Below are 14,505 nucleotides of genomic sequence, written 5' to 3'. Positions count from 1 at the left end.
GCCTGAGAACTGGCTGGAAATTGGGCGATAGATTGTGACAGTCCCTTGGGTTCAGTGATCTCCGCCTTTTGTTCTTTTATCGTTTTTGTTTTTATTTTTTTAACGTGGTAAAATGTCCATAGCATAGAATTGATCATTGTAATCATTTTCAAGTGCACAATTCTGTGACATTAAGTATATTCATAATTTTGTGTAACCATCATCACTGTCATTTCTGGCTCTTTCCATCAGCCCAAACAGAAACTTACACTCATCAAACAATAACTCCCCCTTCCCTCCTACTCCTGGTGCTGCCAATTGAGAGTTCGTTGGTTAGCTGAGTTCCATTGAATGGATATACCACATTTTAAAATCCATTCATCTGTAGGTTGATATGCGGGTTGCTTCCACCTTGACTATTTTATTTTAAAATATTTTATTTATTTATTTGACAGAGAGAGATAGAGAGAGATCACAAGTAGGCAGAGAGGCAGGCCGAGAGAGAGGGGGAAGTAGGCTCCCTGCTGAGCAGAGAGCCCCATGTGGGGCTCGATCCCAGGACCTTGAGATCATGACCTGAGCCGAAGGCACAGGCTTAACCCACTGAGCCACCCAGGCGCCCCCACCTTGACTATTTTAAATATTGTTGCTGTGACGGTGGGTATACAAGTATCTACTTGAGTTCCCACCTTCAATTCTTTTGGGTAAATAACTAGAAGTGGAATTGCTGAGTCATATGGTAATTCCGTTTAGCTTTCCAAGAGACCACTAAATTGTTTTTTCACAATAGCAGCCCCATCTTACACCCCACCAGCAAAGCACAAGGGGTCCAATTTCTCTACATCTTTGCCAACGTTTGTTATTTTCTGTTTTTTAAATTTATAGTCATCATGATGGAGTGGTATCCTGTGGTTCTGAATTGCATTTCCCTAGTGATTAATGATGCTGAATGTCTTTTCAAGTGCTTTTTGGCCATTTGTATGTCTCCTTTGGAGAAATGTCAATTCAAGTCCTTGTTCTTTTTTTTTTTTTTTAAGATTTTATTTCTTTGTTTGAGAGAGAGCAAGAGAGCGAGGGAACACAAGCAGGGGGAGCTGCAGAGGGAGTGAGAGAAGTAGGCTCCCCCAGAGCAGGAACCAGATGTGGGGCATGATCCCAGGACCCCAGGATCATGACCTGAGCCGAAGGTAGACCTTTAGCTGACTGAGCTACCCAGGTTCTCCCTGTGTTCATGTTGGAATTAGGTTGTTTTGTTTTTGTTGTTGTTATTATTCTTTTACCCAACATTTCATTATGAAAAGATTCAAACATTCAGAAAATTTGAAAGGTCAGTACAGTGAACATCCATACCCTCACTACCTAGATTCTTTTCTTTTTTTAAAGATTTTATTTATTATTTATTTATTTGACAGAAGAGATCACAAGTAGGCAGAGGCAGGCAGTGAGAGAGAAGAGGAAGCAGGCTCCCCGTGAAACAGAGCCTGATGCGGGGCTCGATCCCAGGACACTGGGATCATGACCCAAGCCGAAGGCAGAGGCTTTAACACACTGAGCCATGCAGGCACCCCTAGATTCTTTTTTTAAAAAAATATTTTATTTTATTTGTTTGACAGAGAGAGAGAATGTGAGAGAGGGAATACACGCAGGGAGAGTAGGAGAGGGAGAAGCAGGCTTCTCGTGGAGCAGAGAGCCAGACGTGGGACTCCATCCCAAAACCCTGTGATCATAACCTGGGCTGAAGGCAGACACTTAATGACTGAGCCACCCCAGCGCCCTACTACCTAAATTCTTTGATTAGCATTTTGTTTTATCACCTATCTCCATTAGTCCATCTGATTTTTTATGCATTCCAAAACAAGTCAGAGACATCAGTACACTTCACATCGAAAATCTTCAGCATGCATATCATTAACTCAATATTTACAATATTTACAAATTAAAGGTTAACATTTACATATAGAGAATTATACAAATCTTGAATGTGCCATTTTGTGAGTTTTGGTTTTTTTTTAAAAACAGCTGTGCTATTCAAACCTTTATCAAGATATAGGATATTCCCATCACCCTGGAAAGTTTCCTCATGTTCCTTGTCAGATAATCACCATCCTCAAGAGGAAAACGCTGCTCTGTTTTTTGAAACAGATTAATTTTGCCTGCTCTGAGAGTTCACTGAAATGAACTCCTACCGTATGACCTACTCTTGTACAAGGCTTCTTTTGTTCAGCATAATATATATTTGTTTACTTTTTAAAAAACTATTTATTTATTTAAGGGAGAGAGAGAGACAGAGCACAGAGTGAGTGAGAACACGAGTTGAGGGGAGAGGGAGAGGGAGAAACAGACTCACCACTGAGCAGGAAGCACGATGCGGGGCTCCATTCCAGGACCCTGGGATATGAACTGAGCCAAAGGCTGACGCAGAACCAACTGAGCCACCCAGGCGCCCTATATTTGTTTACTTTTATTTGCATTTATTTTATGCAGAATTTACCCCTGGGCCGTGATTCTGTTTCTTCTGAGATATCTTTTTCTTCTGTGCAAACTCCTTTGGTTTAAAAACAGTCTGGTCTTTTGCAGTAAGGAGCGTCTGAGTGTGGAAGGGAGAGCACACAGATGGGTTTAATCTGACCATGAACCCTGTGAGTTCTCACCACATCTTGGGGGCTTTGCTCATCTGCATGTGTTCAATGACCCCCAAATTACGTCTAAACCCTTAGGTTCAGCATTACTTTCTGCCTTTTTAAGCATGTGCAGGAGAAATCCAGCACTTTCCTTGGGCCCTGACGCTATGGCCAGCCCCACTGGGCATGCCTATGCGCTGCACCATTGGAGCCACGGAATGGTCCACGTTGCTTCTGCAAAGTGACATCCTTCAGATACTGGGTGTTTTTTCAGATATGCTTACCCCTGATGGCCTGGGCAGTTTGTTCTTTAAGTGAACACGAAGACTTGAACCTCTTGATTTGCATGATTTTGTAGAGTTTTCTGGGTCAAGTGAATAGTGAACCATTTTCAGAGATCATCTCAGAAGAATTCAGGATATTCTTAAGATTCATCCATCTCTAGATGTCTGGGTGGCTCAGTCAGTTAAGCATCTCCCTTCAGCTCAGATCATGATCCCAGGGTCCTGGGATCAAGTCATCAGGCTCCCTGCCTGCTGCTCCCTCTGCTTGTGCACTCACTCTCTCTCTCTCTGACAAATATGTAAAAATCTTCCAAAAAGAATTCCTCAATTTCATTGTGTTGTTTTGTGCCAGTGTTAGTCTATCAATAATGAATGTTGTAGTTGAACTAGCCCTTATGGTTCCTTTTTTTTTTTTTTTTTTTTTTAGATTTTATTTAGTATTTGAAAGAGAGCATGAGAATGGGGAGTGTCAGTGGGCAGAGCAGACTCCCCACCAAGCAGGGAGTCAGACACAGGACTCAATCCTGGGACTCCAGGACCATGATCTGAGCCAAAGGCAGTTGCCCAACTGACTGAGCCCCCCAGGCACCCAGCCTTTTATGGTTCTTATTGTGATCATAAGACACTTTTCAGCAGTAAACATCAGGAAGCTTTGAAAAATAAAAATGTATTACTTACAGGACCTGAAATTTACACAGCACACCCGGGGCAACACAGCAAGGTCATAGGTAGAGAGAGAGAGAGCACAGACCTGGGGTTTTACTTTTACTGGGGTTAAGGGTGGAAGCCTTAGGTTTCAGGGCCTCAGGCATTAAAAAAAAAGATTTTATTCATTTATTTGAGACAGATAGCAAGAGAGAGATCTCATGAGAGGGAGGAGAAGCAGAAGGAGAGGGAGAAGCCGACTCCCTGCTGAGCAGGGAGCCCAATGATGCAGGACTCTATCCCAAGATCCTGACCTGAGCTGAAGGCAGGTGCTTAACCAGCTGAGCCACCCAGATGTCCTCAGGAGCTCAACCTTTATTGTTGCATTTATTTTTTAAAAAGATTTTATTTATTTATTTGACAGACAGAGATCAAAAGTAGGCAGAGAGGCAGGCAGAGAGAGAGAGGAGAAAACGGACTCCCTGCACAGCAGAGAGCCCAATGTGGGACTCGATCCCTGGACCCTGAGATCACAACCAGAGCCGAAGGCAGAGGCTTAACCCACTGAGCCACCCAGGCACCCCTTTATTGGTGAATTTAAAATCTAAGAGCAGGAATATAAAGCATGGCAAGAGAAAAAGACAAAAGGTGCAATGGTCATTTATCAAAATCAACCAAGATCTCTAAAACAAAGGAGCCTTCCTGGAGGGAGGTGGCCTGGTTCTTAACCTAGTTGTATGGCTGATAATGTGTTTATTGGAGATAACCATCTCTGAAGGAGATGCCCCCTTGATCAGAGCTTACACCAGGCACTTGGACGACAAAAAAAAAAGAAATCCAGCCTTTAGGGCTTACACTATATGTGTGAATCAGAAATGTTTTCTTCTTATCACTGACTAGTATGCCTTTGCTGTGAAGATATTTTCCAGTTTCTTCTAAAATGTTATAATTTTTTATTTTGTGTTTAGATCCACAATGGCTCTCAAATTAATTTTCGTGTATGGTCTGAGGCAGGAGTTGAAGCTAATTTTTTATTTTCTATAGAGATATTTTGTTGTTACAGCACCACTTATTGAAATAACTGTCCCTTCCCTGTTACATTTCACTGGCGCCTTGTTTAGGAGTGAATCGCTGGTGGGTCTCTTTCTCGGCTCTCTGTTCTATCCCACTGATCTACTTATTGACCAGTAGCATAGTGGATTGCTGTAGCTTCACGGAAAGTTCTGAGAAACTTCTCCATAGGTTCTCTAAACTTGTTATTCCTTTTCAAGATTGTTTTGGACCTGCTATTTCAGGTCCTTTGTATTCCTATAAAATATTAGAGTTGCCTTGTTCATTTCTTCAGGAAAAGCAGACCAGGATTGTGTTGAGAATTGGACGGAAACCATAGATTAATTTTGGGAGAACTGCTACCTTAAAGAAATTGACCCTCCAAATCTGTGAACTTGGTATCTTGCACTCCATTTATTTAGATCTCCTTTGAGTTCGTGCAGCAATATTTGTAGGTTGCAATGTAGATGTCTTAGAGGTTTGTTGTTAGATTAATTTCTAAATATTTTACGTTTCTTGATGCTATTGTAAATGGAATTGTTTTTAAGTTTTCAATTATTTGTTACTACTATATGGAAATATCGTTCATGTTTGTGTATTAATCACATATCATGACTGTATTAGTTTGCTAGAGCTGCTGTAACTAAATACCACAAACTGCATTATGTAAAACAACAGAAATTTATTGTCTCACATTTCTGGGAGCTAGAAGTCTGAAAAAAGGGTGTTAACAGGGCTAGGCTTTCTCTGAAGCCTGAAGAGAATTCTTTCCTTACCTCTTCATAGCTTCTGGAGCTTTGCTGGCAGTAATTGGCAGTCCTTGGCTTCTAGCTACATAGCTCCAATCTTTGCTTTTGTTGTCACATTGCATTCTTCCCATGTGTCTGTTTTCACATGGATTTATTTTTAAATTTATTTATCCATCTGAGAGAGAGAGAATGAGAGAAAGTATGAGAAGGGAGAAGGTCAGAGGGAGAAGTAGACTCCATGTGGAGCTGGGAGCCCCATGCGGACTCAACCCCAGGATTCTGGGATCATGGCCTGAGCCGAAGGCAGTTGCTTAACCAACTGAGCCACCCAGGTGCCCACACATGGATGTATTCTTATGAAGACACCAGTCTTGCTGGATTAGAGGTCCATCCTACTCTGGTAAGACCTCATCCTAACTAATTACAAATGTAGTGAACTTATTTCCAAAATAAAGTCACATTTTGAAGTACTGGGTATTAGGACTTCTACATATATTGGAAAGAGACATAATCCAACCTTGCTGATTTCATGCATTAACTTATAGACCTCTATAATTTGCTTTTGTAGATACATAGAGGTTCTCTATATAAATGATTATACCATCTAAAATACCATGTCTAATTTTGCTTATTTTACAATATTATAACTTCCATTCCTTATAGAATTATCTAGACCTCCAGTACAATGTTGAATAAAAATGGTGAAGTCAAACTTCTTTACCTTGTTCCCAATCTTAGAAGGAAATAGCACAGTGTTTAAGCATTAAGTCTTATGATAGCAGGTTTTTCAGAGATGCAGCAAAGATTTTGAAGCAACTATTAGAACTATGTTCAAGAATATAAAAGAAAATATGCTCATAATAAATGATAAGATGGGAAGTCTCAGCAGAGAAAAAGAAACTTAAAAAAAAACCAAGTGGAAATTCTAGAATTGAAAAATACAGTATTAAAAATAAAAAATTTATGAGACGGGCTTTAACAGTAGAAGACAGGTGACAGAAAAGTCAATGAAATCAAGATAGACCAATGTAAGTTATCCAACCTGGACAATGGAGATAAAAATGGTTGATTAAATAAATGAACAAAATCTCAGGAATCTGAGAGACCCTGCAGTAGTTTGTAAGACCTAGCATATGTGTTACTGGAATCCCAGAAAAATTAGAGGGAGAATGGAGGCATGTATTAGTTTGCTATCACAGTTGTAACAAGTTGTCACAAACTTGATGATTTAAAATAATACAAATATATTGACTTCCAGTTTTGTAGGTTAGAAGTTTGACATAGGCCATCATGTGGCTAAAAGCAAGGTATCAGCTGGGCACCATTTCTTTCTGAAAGAAAATCCATTCCTTTGCCTTTTCCAGCTTTTACAGGTTGCTTTGGCTCACATGTCATTCCTCATTGTCCAAGACAGCAATACTAGGTCTCTTCCTTCTCACAATTGCATCACTCTTACTTCTTCTGTCCCCTCTTTAACCTTTAAGGGCTCTTGGAATTACACTGGACTCCCTGGAATACTCCAGGAGAATCTCCTTATCTCAAGGTTCTAAACCTAGTCACAGCTGCCATGTAAAAAAACCATATTTATAGGTTCTGGGGATTAAGGATGTAGACATCTTTGAGAGGATCATTGTTCTTCCTACCAAAAGGATAATTATTCTTCCTACCACAGGGAAGAGAAAAATATTTGAAGAGATAATGATTTAGTCTTAAATTTTTTTAAAGGTTTTATTTGTTTATTTGACAGAGAGAGCACAAGTAGGCAGAGGAAGAGGGAGAATCAGACTCCCCCTGAGCAGGGAGCCTGATGCAGGGCTGAATCTCAGGACCCTGGAATCATGACCTGAGCCAAGGGCAGATGCTTAACCGACTGAACCACCCAGGTGCCCCAAAGCCTTTTAAAAAAATTTAATGAAAGGGGCGCCTGGGTGGCTCAGTGGGTTAAGCCGCTGCCTTCGGCTCAGGTCATGATCTCAGGGTCCTGGGATCGAGTCCCGCATCGGGCTCTCTGCTCAGCAGGGAGCCTGCTTCCTTCTCTCTCTCTCTGCCTGCCTCTCAGTGTACTTGTAATTTCTCTCTGTCAAATAAATAAATAAAATCTTTAAAAAAAAAAATTTAATGAAAGATATGCATTGACAGATTCATTAAGATTGGCATCACCTAAACAATGTAAAAACAGAAAACAATGGCTAGACACATCCTAGTCAAACTGAAAGCTGAAAATAAAGAATAAATACTAAAAATAACCAGGGAAACATCACACATTATACAAAGGGAAAGGATACAACTGTTAGCTGAGTTTTCATCAAAAATGATCGAAAGTCAGGGGTGCCTGGGTGGCTCAGTTGGTTGGGGATGATTCTTGGTTTCAGCTCTGATCATGATCTTATAAGGTATTGAGCAGAAAGTCTGCTTGAAGATTCTGTCCCTCTGCTCCTCACCTCACCTTGCACATGTGCTCTCTCTCTCTCTCTCAAGTAAATAAATAAATAAATCTTAAGAAAAATTATTGAGGGGCACCTGGGTGGCTCAGTTGTTTAAGTGTTTCCCTTTGGCTGAGGTCGTGATCTCAGGGCTCTGGGATTGAGCCCCACATCAGGCTCCTTGCTCAGCAAGGAGTCTGCTTCTTCCTCTCTCTCTGTCCTGTGCTTGCTCTTGCTCTCTCTCACTCACTGTCTCTCTCAAATAAATAAATAAAATCTTAAAAAAGATAATTTAAAGACAAAAATGGAATAGCATCTTTAATGTGCTGGGTGTAGAGAAGGGTCTCACACATCCAGAATTCTATGTCCAGCAGAAAATATTCTTCAAGCGTGAGGGTGAAGTAAAGAAAACAAACACTGAGGTGATTTGTTACTCACAGACCTGCACTGCAAGAAATATAAAGGAAGTTCTTTAGGCTGAAGGGAAATTATACGAGCTGGAAACTCAGATCTCCATGAAGAAAAGGAGAACATCAGAAATTCTAAAAATGTGGGTAACTATAAAAGACTATCTTTTTTCTTCTTATCTTTAAAAAAATAGATGACTAAAAGCACCTGGGTGGCTCAGTCAATTAAGGGTCTGACTTTGGCTTGGGTCATGATCTTGGGGTCCTGGGATCGAGCTCTGCATTGGGCTTGACGCTCAATGTGCAGTCTGCTTCTTCCTTTCCCTCTGCCCCTCCCCCAGCTCATGCACACACTCTATCAAATAAATAAATAAATAAAATCTTTTAAACAGTGGATGGCTATAGGGGCACCTGGGTAGTTCAGTGGGTTGAGCCTCTGCCTTCGGCCTAGGTCATGGTTTCAGGGTCCTGAAATTGAGCCCCACATCAGGCTCTCTGCTGAGCATCTTCCCCCCATCTCTCTGCCTGCCTCTCTGCTTACTTGTGATCTCTGTCTGTCAAATAAATAAAATCTTTAAAAAAAAGTATAAAAAATGGATGGCTATAAAACAAATACTATAAATTATCATCTTTGTATTTATAACATATAATCACCATCTCAAAAAGACAAAGGATGAGGCAGCAAATAGAACCAAACAGTTTCTCAATGTTCTTACATTTTACATGAAGTAGTACAATATTAACTGTAATTAGACTGCAAAAAGTTAAGATGATATATTGTAATTCCTATAGCTACCAGTAAAAAGGGCAAAGTGGTATAGCTAAAAAGCTAATAAAAAATTAAAATGGACTTCTAAAAAAGTTAAAGTGTTAAAGTGAGTCAAGAGAAGACAGGAAAGGAAGAATACAGGACTAAACATAGGTGGAGCAAACAGAAAACAAACAGCAAAACAACAGACTTAGATTTAACTACATTAATAATTACATTAAATTTAAGGAAAACAAACACTCCAACTAAAAGGAAGACATTGTCAGACTCAGACTGAATTTTTAAAAAAAATCAAGACTTAGGGGTGCATGGCTGGCTCAGGTGGAGGAGACTGTGAGCCTTGATCTCTGGGTTGTAAGTTCGAGCCCCTGTTGTGTTTAGAGATTACTTTAAAAAAAACTTGAGAAATAATTTAAAGGGTGGGGCTCCTGGATGGCTCAGTTGTTGAGTGCCTGACTCTTGGTTTCAGCTCAGGTCATGACCTCAGGGTTATGAAATAGAGCCCCACGTTGGGCTCCAAGCTCAACAGGGAGTTTGCTTGAGATTATTTCACTCTCTTTCCCCTCTCCCCCCTACTAATGCATGATCACACACTCCCTCTCCCACTCTCTCTGAAAGAAAAAATAATTATAATAAATAAATTTTAAAGGGTGCCTGGGTGGCTCAGTCAATTAAGCATCCAACACTTGATCTCAGCTTGGGTCTTGATCTTAGTGTTGTGAGGTTTTTGTTTCATTTTTTGATCTCAGTGTTGTGAGGTTTATGTTTCCTTTTTTTTTTTTTTTAAGATTTTATTTATTTATTTATTTATTTATTTATTTCAGAGAGAGATAGTGAGAGACAGCACAACTTGGGGAGGGACAAGGGAAGAGGGAGAAGCAGACTCCCATTGAGCAGGGAGACCGCCAATGTGATGTGAGGCTCAATCCCAGGACTCTGGGATCATGACCTGAGCCAAAGGCAGACGCTCAACTGACTGAGCCACCAAGGCGTCCCTCAACATTGTGAGTTTGGGCCCTGAGTTGTGCTTCATGCTGGGCACAGAGCCTACTTAAACCAAAGTTTTTAAAAGCAGCCAGGACTTAACTACATGCTGCTTACAAGAAATGTACTTCAAATGTAGACACTGATGGACTAAAAGTAAAATCATGGGAAAAAAGATATACCATAGAAACAGTAAACCTAGGAGAGCTGGAGCAACTATGTTCACATAAGAAAAATTACACTTCAAGACAAAGACTGTAATGAGGGGTGCCTGGGTGGCTCACTCGTTAAGTGTCTGCCTTCAGCTCACGTTATGATAGCAGAGTCCTGCTATCATAATGGAGTCCCACATCAAGCTTCCTGCTCAGTGGGGAGCTTGCTTCTCCCTCTTCCACTCTCCCTTCTTGTGTTCCCTCTCTCACTGTGTCTTTCTCTGTCAAATAAATAAATAAAATCTTAAAAACAAACAAACAAAGACTATTATGAGAAACAAAAAGGGATATTTCCTAATGATAAAAGCGTTTTTAATCAGGTGGATATGCAATCCTAAATGTCTATGTGTCTAATTGATTTTCACAAAACATTAAGCCAGAAGTAATGGAATTCATGGGATAAATAGACAAATTGATAAGCAGCGTTAGAGTTCTAACATCTCTCTTACATTAGTTAATAGAACAAGTAGAATAAATTAGTAAGGTCATTCATGATCTCACCACCACCACTAACCACCTTGACCTAACTGACATTGACAGAACATTCCACCCAACAATGGAAGAACACATTCTTTCCAAGTACATGTGGTACAGTCACGAAGATAGATCATATACTGGGCCACAAAACAAGTCTCAATAAATTCCAAAAGTTTGAAATCTTACAGAGTATATAGTCTGCCCAACAATGGGATTAAGTTGGAAAGAGATAAGAAAACCAAAAATATGTAGAAAAGCTCCAGATATTTGGACACTAAACAATATATATTTAAGTAATTCATGTCAAAAAAGAAACAGAAAAATAAGGAGATATTTCAAATTTTGTGATAAAGTACAATATATCAAAATTTGCAATATGCAAGTGAAGTAATGTTTAGGGGGACATTAGCTTTGGGGGAAAAACAGCTTTAATAGGAGCTGTTGAAAAGCTTTAGAAAAGGAGATATAAAACCAATGACATAAAGTTCTGTGTTAAGTGCCAGTAAAAGAAGATTAAAAGGGGGCACCTGGGTGGCTCAGTGACCTCTGCCTTCAGCTCAGGTGATGATCTCAGGGTCCTGGGATCAAGCCTCTCTGCTTAGCTGGGAACATGCTTCCCCCACCCCCCTCTGCCTGCCTCTCTTTCTACATGTGATCTCCATCTGTCAAATAAATAAATAAAATCTTTTTTTAAAGGTTATTATTTTAAGATTAAAAATAAAGTAGAAAGGAGAAAATAATAAAAAGCAGTAGCTAATAATATATAAAATAAGGAAACAATATAGAAAATTAAAAGCCAATACCTGTCGGGGTGCCTGGGTAGCTCAGTTGTTAAGCGTCTGCCTTTAGCTCAGGTCATGATCCTAGAGTCCAGGATCAAGAGAGCCATGTGTTGGGCTCCCTGCTTGGTGGGAAGCCTGCTTCTTCCTCTCCCACTCTCCCTGTTTGTATTCCCTCTCTCCCTGTCTCTCTCTCTCTCTCTGTGTCAAATAAATTCATAAAATCTTAAAAAAAAAAGCCAATACCTGTCTTTTAAAAAGATCAACAAAATTGATAAACTATACTCAAAGAGAAAAAATAAAACCAATTGCCCTGTACCAGGGACAAAAAAGGGGGTATCATTGCAGGTTGTGCAAACATTAAAAAGATAATAAAGAAATAGTATAAACAACTTCATTAATAACCTAGAATTAATTAATATACTTTATGGTAAAATACTGGATAATTTTTCCTAAGATCAGGAATAAGGCAAGGATATCTATGCTCATCACTTCTACTCAACATGGTCTTAAAAGTTCTTGGGGTGCCTGGATGGCTCAGTTGGCTAAGCGTCTGCCTTCAGCTCAGATCATAATCCCAGGGTCCTGGGATGGAGCCCCACATCAGTCTCCCTCCTCAGTGGGGAGCCTGATTCTCCCTCTCCTTCTGCCTGCTGTTCTGCCTGCTTGTGCTGTCTCTCTCTGTCAAATAAATAAAATCTTAAAAAGAAAAAAGTTCTAGCCAGTGGGATAAAGGGGAAAAAAAGACATAAAATGTATAAAGACCAAAAAGGGGAAGGTAGGGGCACCTGAGTAGCTCAGTGGGTTAAAGCCTCTGCCTTCGGCTCAGGTCATGATCCCGAGGTCCTGGGATCGAGCCCCACACTGGGCTCTCTGCTCCGCAGGGAGCCTGCTTCCCTTCCTCTCTCTCTGTCTAACTCTCTGCCTAATTGTGATCTCTGTCTGTCAAATAAATAAAATCTTAAAAAAAAAAAGCTAGAAACTATTGGGAGTGATGATTTCATGGCTGTATACATATGACAAAACTCAGCAACCTACACACTTTAAATGTATGTGGTTTATAGTAGTTTGTGCCTCAGTAAAATTGTGTCTCAGTAAAATCATTAAAAAATGCTACTTGCTAATTCCAAAATCTAGGATCATCCTGGGGCTGATCTTCACTGATTGCCTTTCCTCTTATGCGTAGGTCATTATTTCCTGTTTCTCCGTATGTCTAGTAATTTTGGGTTGTATCCTGGACATTGTGTGTGATCTATCATAAAGACTATAGTTTCTGTTATGTTCCTCTGAAGAGTGTTGATTTTTTGTTTTGGTGCAGCCAGTTAATCCTGAATGAAAACTGCAAAATTTGTCACTCTGGTAGTGACTCCATACTTACCAGAAGTGGAACTCTTGTCATTCATTTAAAATATCTTTTGAAGCTTACCTAAGTTCTAGATACTATTCTTTAAGCCATCCCTATAGATCCTATAGTGTAGGGCTCCTTGGCTATTACTCTCTCTGTCAATCAATAGAATAATCACTTCTACCTTGCTCCTAGTGGTGAATACACCACCCAGCACCTGCTACTCTGGGATCCTGTCATCTCCTTTCCTACTAGGAAGCCAGTTCTATAATGGCATCTTCTTTCTCACCTCCAGAGAGTAGCAGCAGCTTCTCACAAGTGCACTCCTTAGTGTCCTCCAGGCCCTCCTGAAAATCTGGGGGAGCTCCCTGGCAGCTTGTCTTCTAATCATAATCCTAATCAATATGTTCCTTTTTTGAGTCTCCTGATCTCTTCCTTTCCATGGCTATTCTAGCATCTCTATTTTGTTTGCTGTAGACCATGACTTTTTCCATGCCCCCCTCCCCAAAGCATATTAGAATAATTTCTTGAGGGTTCCTGCCAGAGTCTTGTGTGTCACAGGAGAATATCCCTATGTTGACCTGCTCTTCCTTATCCATCTTTCATTCCATTTCCTTGATCCATTGCCCTTAGGTTCTTGCCGGGTCTGCTCAGACAAACCCATAGTTCCCTTGGACACCACCCATGCCCTCCCAGTGGGCCCAGAATTTCAGTTAGTCTACACTGAGATATGATCCTAATTTGGGGTGTGGTGGCCTGTAGGGGAGGTTGGAGTGGCCCAGAAGCAAAAACTGTCTGATAAGAAGCCTGCCTCTTTTGAGGTGTGTGCAGAGTTCTTGTGTAAGGTGGGGCCACTTCTGTTCATCACAGAAGAATCCTAGAGGATTCAGGGGAGTCTGGGGTTCAAAGCGCTCATCCACCCAGATATCCTCACTCCATGTTTCAGGGTCCTCCTTCTTCGCCATCAGAGTCCTGACACCGATGCAAAGAGGCTTGTCTAGGTTAAGATCCCTACTTGGCAGTGTCTCATCTTCATCTTCCTCAGGCTGCTGGGGCTCTTGACATGTGTGAGGTGGCCTCTGACTCCCACTGTTGATTAATATCTCTGAATTTTCCACGTTTCTCTTCAAGGAACCAATAATACTTTGCAACAGCCACTTAGTTCCATTGCTCTTAAAAAAAAAAAAAAGATTTTATTTATCTTACAGAGAGATCACAAGTAGGCAGAGCAGCAGGCAGAGGGTGGGGGGAAGCAGAGAGCCCGACGTGGGGCTCGATCACAGGACCCTGAGATCATGACCCGAACCAAAAGTAAAGGCTTAACCCACTGAGCCACCCAGGTGCCCTAGTTCCATTGCTCTTATAATTACCATTCCCTCCACTTTTCAAGTGCCTGAGAAGTGTATCCACTACTGTTTCCTGCTCTACTTGTTTTGCATCCTGGTTCTCCCAGGTGATGGTTTTAGCTGTCACATTGCTACTATGCCACTTGCCATCAGTGATGGTCTCTCACTGCCACCCACCTGGCTAGGGATCCAATTTCAGAGTGCCATCCTTAGGGTCAGTTTCCTGGCTTACAACAACAGAAATTTATATTCTGTGTGGCTTACAACAACAGAAATTTATATTCTCACAGTTCTAGAGCCCAGAGGTCCAAAATCAAGGGGTCCAAAGGTTAGCCCTCCTGGTGAATATCTGTTCCATGCCTTTTCCTTACCTTCTGGTGTTTCTGGCAATCCTTGGTGTCCCTCAGCCTGTAGATGCATTGTTCAATTCTATGT

The sequence above is a fragment of the Mustela lutreola genome, chromosome 11 (assembly GCF_030435805.1).
Source record: "Mustela lutreola isolate mMusLut2 chromosome 11, mMusLut2.pri, whole genome shotgun sequence".
Classification (NCBI taxonomy): domain Eukaryota; kingdom Metazoa; phylum Chordata; class Mammalia; order Carnivora; family Mustelidae; genus Mustela; species Mustela lutreola.
This window is presented reverse-complemented; position numbering follows the sequence as displayed.